General features: G+C 39.8%; 1 protein-coding gene across 2 annotated transcripts in view; it reads left to right on the top strand.

Moving 5' to 3' along the window:
• LOC122815408 (bile acid-CoA:amino acid N-acyltransferase-like) overlaps positions 1-13369 on the top strand; it is a 533063-nt gene that overhangs the window by 103799 nt on the left and 415895 nt on the right. The gene's annotated exons all lie outside the window — the stretch shown is intronic.

The following is a 13369-nucleotide window of genomic DNA, read 5'->3' as shown; positions in this document are numbered from 1 at the left end:
ATACCAAACAGGAGAGGACCCAGGCCGGAACCCTGTGGGACTCCACTCATGACTGGTCAGCTACTTTTACACTGTGGGTTCTACCTGTGAGCCAGTTTGCAAACCACCTAGTGATATAGGGGTGATGCCTAGCTTATTGAGTTTTTCTATGATTCCTGAGTGGGGAATAGTATTAAACGTCTTGGGCAGATCAAGGTAGGCTGTATGAACCACCTTACCTTCATCCACAGCTCTGGTGACTGACTCAAAGAAGTTGACCAAGTTGAGGAGGCATGATCTACCCTTCACAAAACCAAACTGTGTGGGATCCAGAGTTTGGAGATTCCCTATATCTTGTTTATTAGGTCCATGATGATGTGTTCCATAGCTTTGCATATCAGACTCATCAGGTTAATGAGGCAATAGTTCCCAGGGTCTGTAGTTGCTCCTCCTTTGTGGAGAGGAATGACTGTAGCAGTGCACCATTCAGTAGGGACAAAGCCTGAGGTGTGATTAAACAGGGCACACAGGTGAGGTGCCAGTTCATTCTGTAGTTCATGTAGAACATAGCCAGGGATATTATCAAGTCCCATAGAAGCTGTATTCTTGGCCTTGGACAGTGCTGTCTTAACCTGTGCAGCAGTAATCCTGGGTGCCTGGCAAACTATTGGTATTGTGACTGGTCCTTTGGGGGGAAAGGGGGAAAGTTGTCACTGAATCTGTCAGCCAGTATATTGGCAGTATCTGTTGGCTCAGTATAGGATGTACCATTGTGCAGTATCTCAGAGAAAATCTGGTTATTGCCATGGTGATTCTTTACATAACTATAGAAGGCCTTATGGTTGTCTTTACTATCTGCTGCAATTCTGTTTTCATAGCTAGCTTTAGAGGATTTGATGAGGGATCTCAACTTATTGTTGAGGCTGATAAAGGGTGTTTTTCCACTCTAGGGACTTCACCTTATTCCGCATTAGTTTCCTCCTTCTGTTGTAGAGTTTTTTTTATGGCAGGGGACCACCAGATTGACTTTCTTTTTTTGGAGGAGAGTGTCTTGGTTCTATTGGGTATGGCGAGATCCATGCATTTCTGTACATGTTCGTACAGTGTATTGGTGTATGATTCAGCAGTCATGCAACTATTCTCCATTAGCATGGGTACCGTGAAATTATCCAACTCTATTTTTAAAAGCCCAAAGTTAGCTTTGGAGACATTTTTCACAGTGGTTACCTTTGTGGGGTGGGGTGGGGTGGGAGAGATGTGGCTTTCCAAGCTGATTAGTTTGTGGTTGGATCTAACCAGAAAGGAGTTGACTATTGGTTTAGAGCAATGGTTGCCCATGTTAGTAATGACCAGGTCAAGGATGTTGCTACCTCTAGTGGGGGTAAGAATAAGCTGGTCCAGGGCATTGGAATTAATGAATTCCAGGAAACATTGGGCAAGTGTATTGGTACATGAGTAGTTTTCCCAGTTCATGTATGGGTAGTTGAAGTCGCCCAGTATGATCATGTTAGATTGGACCCAAATATTCTCCAGGGTGCTTTGGAATGTGGAGTGTGAGCCTTGGGACATGGTTGGGGATCTATAGCAGGCTACAACCTGAATTGCTGTCTTACCCAATGTTAGCTGCGTCTGAAGTATCTCAGATGCATTATGTTGGGCTACCAGTCTGGAGGTGTGTGCATCCTTTATGAATATGGAAACACCACTGCCTTTGGAGCATTGGTCCAAGTTCTGGGGCCAAAAGGTGTGGAATGAGTTATAGCCTGGTAGGGCAAGGGTGCTTTATGCTGCCTTGAACCAGGTCTCTGTTATGGCACAAATGTCAATGTTCTCCATTTTAATCAGTACTTTGAGCAAGTGCATTTTGAAATTTAGACTGCTAGCATTTAGCAGCATGACCCTCAGATTGCATTTGTTTGTAGCTGTTATGGTGGTAATTTGGTCTTTGGAACACTGCCTAAAAAAGCCACTACAGGGGTGGAAAGAGCCTTGGCCAGTATACGGAAGCCTGTGGTGACAGATGTAGGCCATCTCTGGTAAAGCATTGAGGTCTGTCAATCATGTCATCCCAGGCAGACAGATACTGGATCCCCTTAGAATGACATGAGAAACTTAGCCAATTGTTGAAACCAATAATTTTCTGCTTGTAATGTGGTATCATTCTGGGTATTGGTAGGATGCTGCTTGAGGCTAGGGTCACACTTGCCTGGTCTACATAATCTGAGAACTACTTCATGTCTCTTTTCACGTAGTCCAGGAAGGTACATCTGAGGTCATTCACTTGCACATGTACAATGACAGAGTCATATTTGTACCTGTTGTTGAGGGACCTGAGTGCATGCGTTATGTGGTGGATCCTGGCACCTGACAGGCAGCTGACTGTTACTTTCTCCTTATTCAACCTAGTGAGTGGGACATCAGTGTGCCTCACTATTGAGTCACCTATGACCAGTAAGTTGGGCATGCTGTTTTGCCTTAGGGGCTTTGGTTGAGTGGCACACTGTTTAGGAAAGTTATTTGTCTCGTGATTAGTGTTGGGTTGTGGGGGTCGAGTGCATTTCTGCCCTGGAGGTCTCTGCTGTTTGGGTAAATTTTTATTAAGAGCCTCCACAAAGGTGGGTGCGTGGTTTGTATTTTTATGTGAAGGCAGTGCTGGTGTGTGTTCTGGAAGGCTATGTGTTCCATGTGGTTTGGTGCAAGTGTTGACCTTCTCCTCTTGACCAGCTAGTCTGGTCTTGGCTGGAGGGTGTGTGGCTTCCAATTTGAATATATAGGTGCATCTCTCGCAAGTCTTAGTGTTGGGAGATAAGAGGAGAGGGATGTCAGTGTACAAGAGGCAGTTGCTACATTGCCTCAGAATGCCAAAGTTCACCAGGTTAATAGGAGGAAGCACAGGGAACTGACCTTTAGACATACCTGGAAGGGGTGGACATTAATATTTATTGCTGGAGCTGTTTCCTTTTAGAACATTTAGCGCTGGTAGCACTCTTGTGTGCTACAATAATTGCTACAAGAAGTCTGGTAAAGTGCTAGAATAATAAGGTAGTAAACGTGCAGGAGAGGAGAGGAGAGAACTAGCAGATCTAAGGGAAAAATTGAAGAGCAGACTTTGACACCACTCAGAAGCTTACAAACAGTCCTGGATACAGCAAATCTGTATCTGGACTAGACTAGTTACAGGAAAGGTAGGAAGCAAGTGCAAACGTGGGCTTTTAAACCAAAAAGTTGAAAGAGATGAAAAAACTAACCAAACAGCCAATAAACTACAATTTCTGGGCCAGAAACCACTCCCCTTGTGGTAGAAAGGCTATGTAATGCTTACCACTCTCACTGATAAGCTAGAAGGCTTCCCTCCAACACAGAAAGGCTTAAGGGCTCCAAGGCTTACATACAGTCCTGGATACAGCAAATCTGTATCTGGACTAGACTAGTTACAGGAAAAGTGGGAAAAGCTCAAACACTGGCTTTTAAACCAGAAAGTTGAAAGAGTTGGAAAAAACTGCCCAAACAGCCAATAAACTACAATTTCTGGGCCAGAAACCACTCCTTTTGTGGTAGATAGGCTACCTAGTGCTTACCACTCTCACTGATAAGCTAGAAGGCTTCCCTCTAACACAGAAAGGCTTGGGGTGCTCAGAAGCTTACAAACAGTCCTGGATACAGCAAATCTGTATCTGGACCAGACTAGTTACAGGAAAGGTAGGAAACAAGCTTAGAATTATTGTTTCTTTACAGAAAAGCAGCTAATTCAAATCCAGTACAAGCTAGCACCCTTGAGTATGTAGCTGTATTAAAGCAAATAGAGTTTAAATAAATGCAATTTATTCAAAATGTATTCTGAAGTGAATTCAATTATTGTTTTATTCAACTCTGAACAGTTAAAAAGTGCCAAATAAATATACTTATCAGCTGAGAAGCAAACTCAGTAAGAACACAGGGAGATTCTGGCAAAGTTTTTTTTTTAGTAAAGGGGAAAGGGAGAAAGGAGGAGCAGAAGGTAATTCAAGCTTAAGAAACTAAGTGGGTTGGCCTTCTGAAATGTTCTCTCTGTAATAGGTAAAATGAACTAATGACACTAGACTGGGAGGAGTGTTCCAGATGAACTTTACTGTAGGGACGGGCAACTGCAAAGTCACCAAGTATAAGAAAAAGATACCAACAGGGAGGCTGGGAGGGAAACAATACAGCAAATGTATAAATACAGCACAGTACAAATTAAGTTGCAAAAATGTACTTATCAGTTAGGAATAGAGTCTGACTCTGCACACAGCCAGGAGATCTATCAGCTTTGCACCAGTTCACAGAAATGCAGTCTGTACTGGAATTACAAAACAGAAAGTACACCTCAGGCAATGACTAACAGCTAGGATGTGGGCTGGCTAAACAACCCCCCCCCCCTCACCTGAAAGTAGCTTCTGAGCTACTCTGAGAAAAACCACAGTGGAGACAACAAAGGACAGAAACAATACAACAAATGTATAAATAATAAGCAAATGTATAAATAGAGCACAGTGCAAATTAAGTTGCAAAAAGTGTACTTATCAGTTTGGAATAGATTCCAGCTCTGCACACATCCAGGAGATCTATCAGGTTTGCACCAGTTCTTGTCTTTCCTCCTGACTACCATCTGAGTGTTACTTAATGAGTGTTACTTAATGAAAAATGACAAGTTTACAAACACAGATTGGTGTTTGATCCCGATATCTTGCCTTGGAAGGTGAAAAATGCAGTTATCAGTCAGCTTTTCCTAGTTGCCTTGAGCTTATGACTGTGTGCTATTGAAAGACTGACAGTGTTCTGAAACTTAATTCTCACTTGAAAATGAAGGACACAGCTATGTACTTTTAACAAAAGTAAAATGCTCACTACAAGGTTTGGATACTCCTTTCAGCTTGATGTTTCTGTGTCAATATTTATATTTTTTACTGCTGTAAGTCAATCACATCCACATTACTTTTTACCATCATTGTAGTCTTCATCTTGCCAGATGTTTCATGTCATTTTATGAGGTTATGTGTTACCAGCACATGGATTTGGTAGTAGTAGTTTATCTCCTCTTTTCAAACCCACTTTGTTAGTTTTGTTGTAATCTCTGACAATATTCTGGAGAATTTAGCGGCTATTGAAGTACACAGACTTATTCCATTTCTTAAATGATAAGTTAACTCATTCAAGCCTATATCACCTTTTTCCCTGCTTCCAGTTAACGTCCATAGCTCTTTATATCACCCAGATATTTTTGTGTCTTGCTTCATTAACTAAGTGACTTAGCAGTTAACATGGCTATGCACTGAAAAAGTGAAGCAGTAGTATGTCAATTATCTTACAATGAAAATTGGTCTTAAAATGAGTTTTTCACTGCAAGATAATCTGTTAATTGAGCATTTTTCTCCACATGTTGTAATTGCATTAAAACAAAGCGTAACATTTGAAACATTTGCATTCCGATGACAATACCTATATACTCTGTGTTGTCAAACTGCAAATTGTCTTACACCTTTATGGATAATTAACTTTCTTTGCCTGAAGCTGTAGTTGTAAATGATCTCTTGCCATAATTATATATCACTTAGATATCAATGAGACTAATGCTATTATTTCCCTTTGCATGCATCAATTGATGTAACTATTCACATGAGTTTGCATTTCTCAGCTAAATTACACAGCTCAATTTCAGTACAATTTCAGTGTTCTCCTAAAAGCTATAATTAGCTACAACAGGATATGCCAAGGGGAAGACATAGCAACATTAACTGAGCATCAAAAACATTGAATTTACTAACTTTTAAAGTGACCTATGCACAGAGTCCTGGGGCCTGCACAGAACTCTAGAGGTTAGCAGCAGAGTGGAAAAAGTTATAAGGAGGGGGTAGAATATGACTGGGCCACCTGCTGACATAAGGAAGTGATGTATATAGGAACATACCAGGCAAATGATCAAGGGGACCATAAGATGCCTAGCCAATATAAACCTTTAAGTAGATAAACTTAAAGGTTCTAGCAATCCTTGCCAAAAACTTGTGCTCACCTCCAAAGCTGAGCAGAGTTGTATATGATAATTGTGGTGTAAATTTGTTTCTGCCCATCCAGTCATCAAGACAAGACTTACACATATTGAAAGTAGTACTTTGTTTGACCTAACCTGGTCACATATTCCACAGGCTAAGAATACGTTAAGTTAGAAACCTAACGATCCTTCAGGTCTTTTTATTTGTTGATCTAGATTTATTTTGTAGTGCAGGTGCTTCTAGAGACATTGGTTTGGAAAAGAAATAGAAGGTCAAATAGGATAGGGTCTTTCATGGTTTAAAAAGCGAAATACCGATCACCTATCAGCAACTTGTAGTCTACTGAGGATAAGAAGAGTCATACTAATCTATTGGGGTAGTTGAAGGATTCAAGGCCTTTAATTTTCTTGGTTGGAAATTTTTATGGCTTTTCCAGCTGAGCGATTTGCTTGGATATGTATATAACAAACGGGCATTGTAGTTAATGATGAGTCTGATAAGGGAAGAGCAGTGATAGATATTATACAACAGAACTTTAAAGGATAGGCTAAAAAAGATATGCATAGAAAAAGGAAACGATTGGGTAAAACATTTATCTAACATCCTGATGGGAATTAGATCAACACACAGTAATAAAATAGGCATATCCCTGTTTGAAGTGATGACAGGCAGGAAGATGCCCCTACAGTTCCCTTTTGATCTGGAGATCCGGAGTGAGAGGCCACTGTTGAAGGCATCAAAACATCAACAACGGATGAAAGACCTGCAAGAAATATGCCAAGGCATAGCTAGAGACTAAACATTCCATTTATGGAAAAAGGTTCCGCTATTCTCAGAAGAAGAAAACATTCAAATTGGAAATAAAGTTATGGTAAAAAATTTCAATAAAACTGGTCCATGGGACAGTATCTGGCAAGGACCTTTTGAAGTCAAGGAAATAACTGGACCTTTGGTCCTAAAGGTAAAAAATGTAAAAAAGCCTAAGAAAACCATGTTGGTACATAAGGATCAATGCAAAATAATAAAACAGGGAAAGCAGGAAAAGGCAGATAAATGAATTCTTATCTGTTTTTCAGATGTGGCACACAGGGAAGCTGGATAACAAAAAGAGAGAAGAAATGTTTAAAAAACTCAGTTTTTTGTTTTTGATGTTAATAATGTATGTACAAATTAGTGATGGATTTCCAGTGGGGAAAATAGATGTCAGTATACATAAATGGACACCAGACTTTAATGTTTTTATAAGAATGCAAAAAATGTATGCAGCTTCTTTTAATAAGACAAATTGCTGGGTATGTGCAAGAATACCTACAGCAAATGATAAGACAGGGTTCAGTGTAGAAGCATTATCGGTCAGTGAGACAATAAAAGTTTTGATAAACTGCAGTAAGACTGTAATAGTCAAGCCTAGATCTGGAAAAATATGATTAAGGGTGTATTCAACTAAAAACGATCACTGTGTTTAAATCTTGCCGCTGCTTCCTTTAATGGTTGCCACAGCGGGTCATCTGATTCCATTTCTTCCTTTCTTCTACATCTTGCTCTGTCACACCAACCATGTCCTCTCTCACCACATCAATAAACCTTATCTTAGGCCTTCCTCTTTTCCTCATGCCTGGCAGCTCAGTCCTTAGCATCCTTCTCCCAATATACCAAGCATCCCTCCCCACCACATGTTCAAACCAACACAATTTATTTATTTAACATTTGTTAACTGGAAAAGCCCAACTTGCAACAAAGTCAATTTTCAGCGGAGGCCTGGGGACAAATGCTCCAGATGCATGTCTCTCTGGCTTTGCCTACAAACCGTCCAATCTCAGCTGATCCTCTAATACATTCATTTCTAATCCTGTCCATCCTCGTCACACCCAGTGCAAATCTTACCATCTTTAACTCTTCCTCCTCCAGCTCTAACTCCTGTCTATTTGTCAGTGCAACTGTCTCCAGCACATATAACATAGCTGGTCCCACTACCATCTTGTAGACCTTTGCTTTCACTCTTACTGGTACCCGTCTGTCATAAATCTTTCCTGGCACTCTTCTCCACCCACTCCACTCTGCCTGCACTCTCTTCTTCTCCTCTCTTCCACACTCACCATTACTATGAACTGTTGATCCCACATATTTAAACTCATTCACCTTCACCAACACTACTCCCTGCATCCTCACCATTCCTCTGTCCTCCCTCTCATTCACACACATATACTTTGTCTTAGTCCTACTGACCTTCATTCCTCTTCTCTCTAGCACATATATCCATCTCTCCAGGGTCTTCTCAACCTGTCCACTACTCCCATTACAGATCACAATTGTGACACCTGTGCACAGGCCCAGTAATCAAGAAGCATCAAGCTTCACCACTAACACCAGTGAGGGACATGCACATTGGGAGAATAAAAAGTGCACACACAGTAAAGTGCAATATCACTTAAGAGCACACAGAGATCACAGTCAGTCTGGGGCTAGTTTCTCCCTTTCTCTCCAGATCCCCAATAAGACTCTCCACTGGCATGGCTATAGGGTTCAGATCTCAGCCAAGTGGTCAAGCCAAAACCTCCAGCAACTTCTCTGTCCAACCAGTGCTTCATGTCCCTGCCCAAGTAGCTGATGCACACACACACTTTGAGATTTGATTTATATACAAACACACAGACACTCCTGGGGAAGGCTCGCACAGGTTCACTAGATGTGCCCCCTTCTGCCCAGACTATAAGGTAGTACCGACTGCCACCAACCAGTGCTATCAGATATCATAAAGGCCCTTACCAAAGGGTGTCCAATTCTACTGTGCAATGTTATTATTATCCAATTGGCAAGTGTGACTGAGACTTGAAGGCTATTTAGGAGTGGCTTGTATAGTATCACCAAATACATATAAGTATACTAAGAGCTTAAATATCTCTACACAAAACAGCCACAGTCAAAAGGTTTAAATATATTTAATAATACATAATGAAAGCACAAGACAATACTTATTAACTCAACACAGTGACAGCAGAGAGCTCAGAAATCACAGGAAATACTTCAAAACAACATTGTAGGACAGTCTCACATAAATATAGAAAACATGTACACTAATCTGGCTATATTCCTATCTCTAAGAGAAATACTAAGATCTAAGTCTTACTTACAGAGCAAAGCAAGCACTGGTGAGTTGTCAGATTTAGAACAAAATACAAAAATGCCCTCTCTTTCTCTCTGAAATAGTTTTTAAATTGATAATACACATTACTGTTGAGTCATTTCAGATTACATCATTCTTGTCACCTCCTCAAGTTCCCAGGCCCACAGAACTTAAAATTTTACATTTCTTTGTGCTCTGCAGCTGCCAGGAAGTCACAGAGCAATAAAAGACACTTTACACATGAAACCTAGTAATTATTTCTGTCTTAAGACAATCGAAAGAAACTCCTAGCCTAGATATCCTGTCTCTTAGCTTGAGATCACACCCTGTCATAAAATTCTTTACTTATCAGCTTATTTTCTTAGAGTTTGCAAGTTAACTTTGCATGTCCCAGTCTCTACCATAAAACATACATTACATAGGCATAGAGTTTATACTAATTTCTGCTGTTTTCCCAGCAGGGTGCATTGTGGTTACGTTTCTGAAGCTCAGCACATAACACATAAAAAAGCCTGTGGATCATATTAATATTTACAATGACATAGAATCATTTACAAAATTCTATCTAGCTGGGCTGGCAGCATCTCAGGTTATCACAATAATGTCATTGACAAACATAGTCCAGAGGACTCCTGTCTGATCTCGTCTGTCAACCTACTCATCACTATCGCAAATAAGAAAGGACTCAGAGCTGATCCATGATGCAATTCCACCTCCACCTTGAACACATCTATCACTCCTACCACAGACCTCACCACTGTCAGACTGCCTTTGCCCCTATCCCGTACCCTCTTCTATACTTCTCTGCACTCCCAACTTTCTCATACAATACCACACCTCCTCTCTAGGAACCCTGTCATATGCTTTCTCTAACTCCACAAAGACACAGTGCAAATCCTTCTGACCTTCTCTATACTTCTCCATCAACACCCTCAGAGCAAACATCACATCTGTAGTGCTCTTTCCCAGCATGAAACTGTACCACTGCTCACTAATCATCACTTCCCTTCTTAACTTAGTGTCCACTACTCTTTCCTATAACTTCATTCCTCTATAGTTACTACAGCTCTGCACATCACACTTATTCTTAAGAATTGGTGCCAATACACTTCTTCTCCACTCTGCATCCTCTCACTTTTCAAGATTTCGTTAAACAATCTGGTTAAAAACCCACTGCCATATCTCCTAAACACCTCCATGCTCCACAGGTATGTCATCTGGACCAACAGCCTTTCCATTCTTCATCCTCTTCAAATCTGTCCTTACTTCCTCCTTGTAATCCATTGCGCTTATTGATTCATTATCCCCACATCATCCAATCTTCTCCCTCTCTCATTCTCTTCATTCGTCAACCCCTCAAAGTATTCTTTCCATCTTCTCAACACACTCTCCTCACTTGTGAATACATTTCCCTCATTATCCTTTATCACCCTAACCTGCTGCACATCTTTCTCTGCTTGGTCCTTCTGTCTAGCCAACCGATACAGGTCCTTTTCTCCCTCCTTAGTGTCTAACCTTTCATACAGCTCACCATGTGCCTTATCCTTAGTCTTTGCCACCTCACTCTTAACCATACACCTCATCTCTTTGTACTCCAGTCTACTTTCTTCATCTCTCTGACAATCCCACTTCCCTCTTCCTCTGTATACTCTTCTGTACTTCCTCATTCCACAACTGTCCTCCTTTCTCTGTCCAGATGTCACACCAAGCACCTTTCGAGCTGTCTACTTTACCACTTCTGCTGTGGCTGCCCAGCTATCTGGTAACTTTTCACCTTACAGTCATCCTTAGTACATTGGTATTGCACTGAGCATAAATTTTTTAGAGGTGCAAGTGTGCAAATCTAAGCTTGGGTAATTAGAAGTCCCCTAATAAGAAAGTATTCAGTTTGATATTTAATGTCTCAACAGTGTTGAGGTATTATATAGGTTCATATGTAGGTACTAGGATATTGGCCCTAGGGCCTATACAAGTCCATCCAAAATGGTACTCTGGCTTTTGCCACCCCAGAAAATTATTTTCCTGTGCCACTGTTGAGCAGAGCCACAGAAGTGATCCCTGGGGTGAATTTCCTATTTCCCATCCAATCAACAAGATTTTTCTTGATATGTGATCTTTGGGTAACATTGATGGGGATGATAGCCACTGTAGGGTGAATTGTAAATTTAAGCTAAGAGTCAGCTTATTGCAAGATTTGTATTGTAGACTAAGGGCCTGATTCCAAAAGACTTGCTGTCAGTGTAAGTGACAACTTGCACTGAGGTCAGCTGAAAGCAGGTCTTTTGGAATCTGGCTCCCAATGTAAGCCTATTTATACATATAGAACTTATGCTGAAGTAAGTCACTTACACTTAGAGCAATCGTTTGGAATCAGAGCAGATTTACACTGAGCGCAACTCTTGTGTAATCCAGTCCTCAGTGTCTGCACTCTTCAGCTCCCACACCAGTAGCAGGTAATCAGTGTCAGTGTGAAGAAAGAAGGTAAGAGCTATCATACAAGTATCTGCTTTAGAAATTACTTTGTTGTTTAAAAATCTATTTAAAAATTAAAACTTGGCACTACTTTACAAAATACTGCTTGTTATAGTGTAGAGTTGTACCGCTGCAGCTTGAGGAAACTTTGTTACGCAACACTGCCATTTATATGTAAATAACATAATTATTTCAATTTCCTTTGGAGGGATAGAAGGCATAGATGTTCACAAGAGATGTGGAAGAAGTTAAAAGGCTAGCAATTCTGGAAGAATTAAAACTATATTTTAAACATTACCCGAATGCACAACACAAGTAAAAGAGAGGAGTAACTTTTTGACATAGGAATTTTTGAGAATCAACCCACTTTATAACAAAGAAATACACTGAATGTTCACAATTTGTTAATACAACATTGAAAAAAAAGCACAGAAACCATTTTTGAAGGAACAATGGGCTGTGCAACTGTATTCAAAAATTTCTCTTAAGGCAGAAAATTTCAACAAAATTTACTTAAACTACATGATAAAATATGATTTTATTTGGGTATAACACCATGTGCTTTCCAGCATGAATAAACCATTTTAGAGTAATGAATTCAAGCACAGCATTGAAACAAAGACACATTTGGCTATGTTAAATGCTTTGACTGTTACATATATGACTAATTTGGTATATTTAACAAGCTATCAGAGGGAGTGAAGTAAAAGTAATGACTGATTATTTTTAGAATAAAACCATTTTGCTGAGTAGGGGTTTATCACAGAAAAATGTACCAAAAGGAAATTCACCTTAGCTTATCTCAACATTTGTTATAGCATTTTAGCACATAACAGAGATCAACCTAATTCAATAATAAATAGAAGTAAATAAGATCATCAGAAAAAAAAAAACAGCTGAAGTAGTCTTCAGAAAGAAGGACTAGTTTTGTTAGGGATTCCCTCTCCCTCCTCCTGTCTCACACATCCCTATTTAAGAGGTAGTGTCAACTGCACCCACTAATAAATATAATGAAATCAGAGTTTAACTGCATTTGGGTGGAAGGAAATGTACCCCCCCACACACACACACAAACACGTGCACACATAGGTGTGCACATATATACAGACACATATATACGCACATGCAAAAAAGCCCTGTTACTTCACATCAGTATTTTACAATCTAGTAAACTCAAGCACACATTTCTTTGCCTATTACTTTCATACCTCTGCACACAACGTTCACTCAGACTCATTCGGTGAACTTTTTTTTTTTGAATACTTAGTTACAAAACACTATGACCCTCGTAATGTATAAGTAAAAAAACTTACCATGTGCATATCAAATGCCTATATGTGTGTGTGCGTATGTATACGTGCATATATATATATATATATATATATATATATATATATATATATATGCACACACACACACACACACACACACACACACACACACACACACACACACATATACATTCATAGATACATACATACACAATTCATCAAAGGGTTGTTGCCAAAGGAGGTTCTTCCTTATCCTTGATGTATAGTGACCTTGAAGTCAGTTGTAGAACACACCTCCTTACATCAGAGGCATTAGACACTTTGCATCCAATAAAAGTGTATATTTTAATTTATGAACAAATTTACTTTTGACAAAATGATTTCAGTCACAAAATTATTTAACAATCAATTTCAGAAGAAGAGAAAGGAAGACAGTCGGAATAGTTTAATTTTATTTATACTTTACGAAAGCAGAGACTTGCTTTCTTGACATTGCAAATTACATACATGCTGTA

Source organism: Protopterus annectens, chromosome 11.part0, assembly GCF_019279795.1.
Source record: "Protopterus annectens isolate FY-2018-M chromosome 11.part0, PAN1.0, whole genome shotgun sequence".
Taxonomy (NCBI): Eukaryota; Metazoa; Chordata; order Ceratodontiformes; family Protopteridae; genus Protopterus; species Protopterus annectens.
Note: the sequence above shows the minus strand (reverse complement) of the source record. Positions and strands in the feature narration are given on the sequence as shown.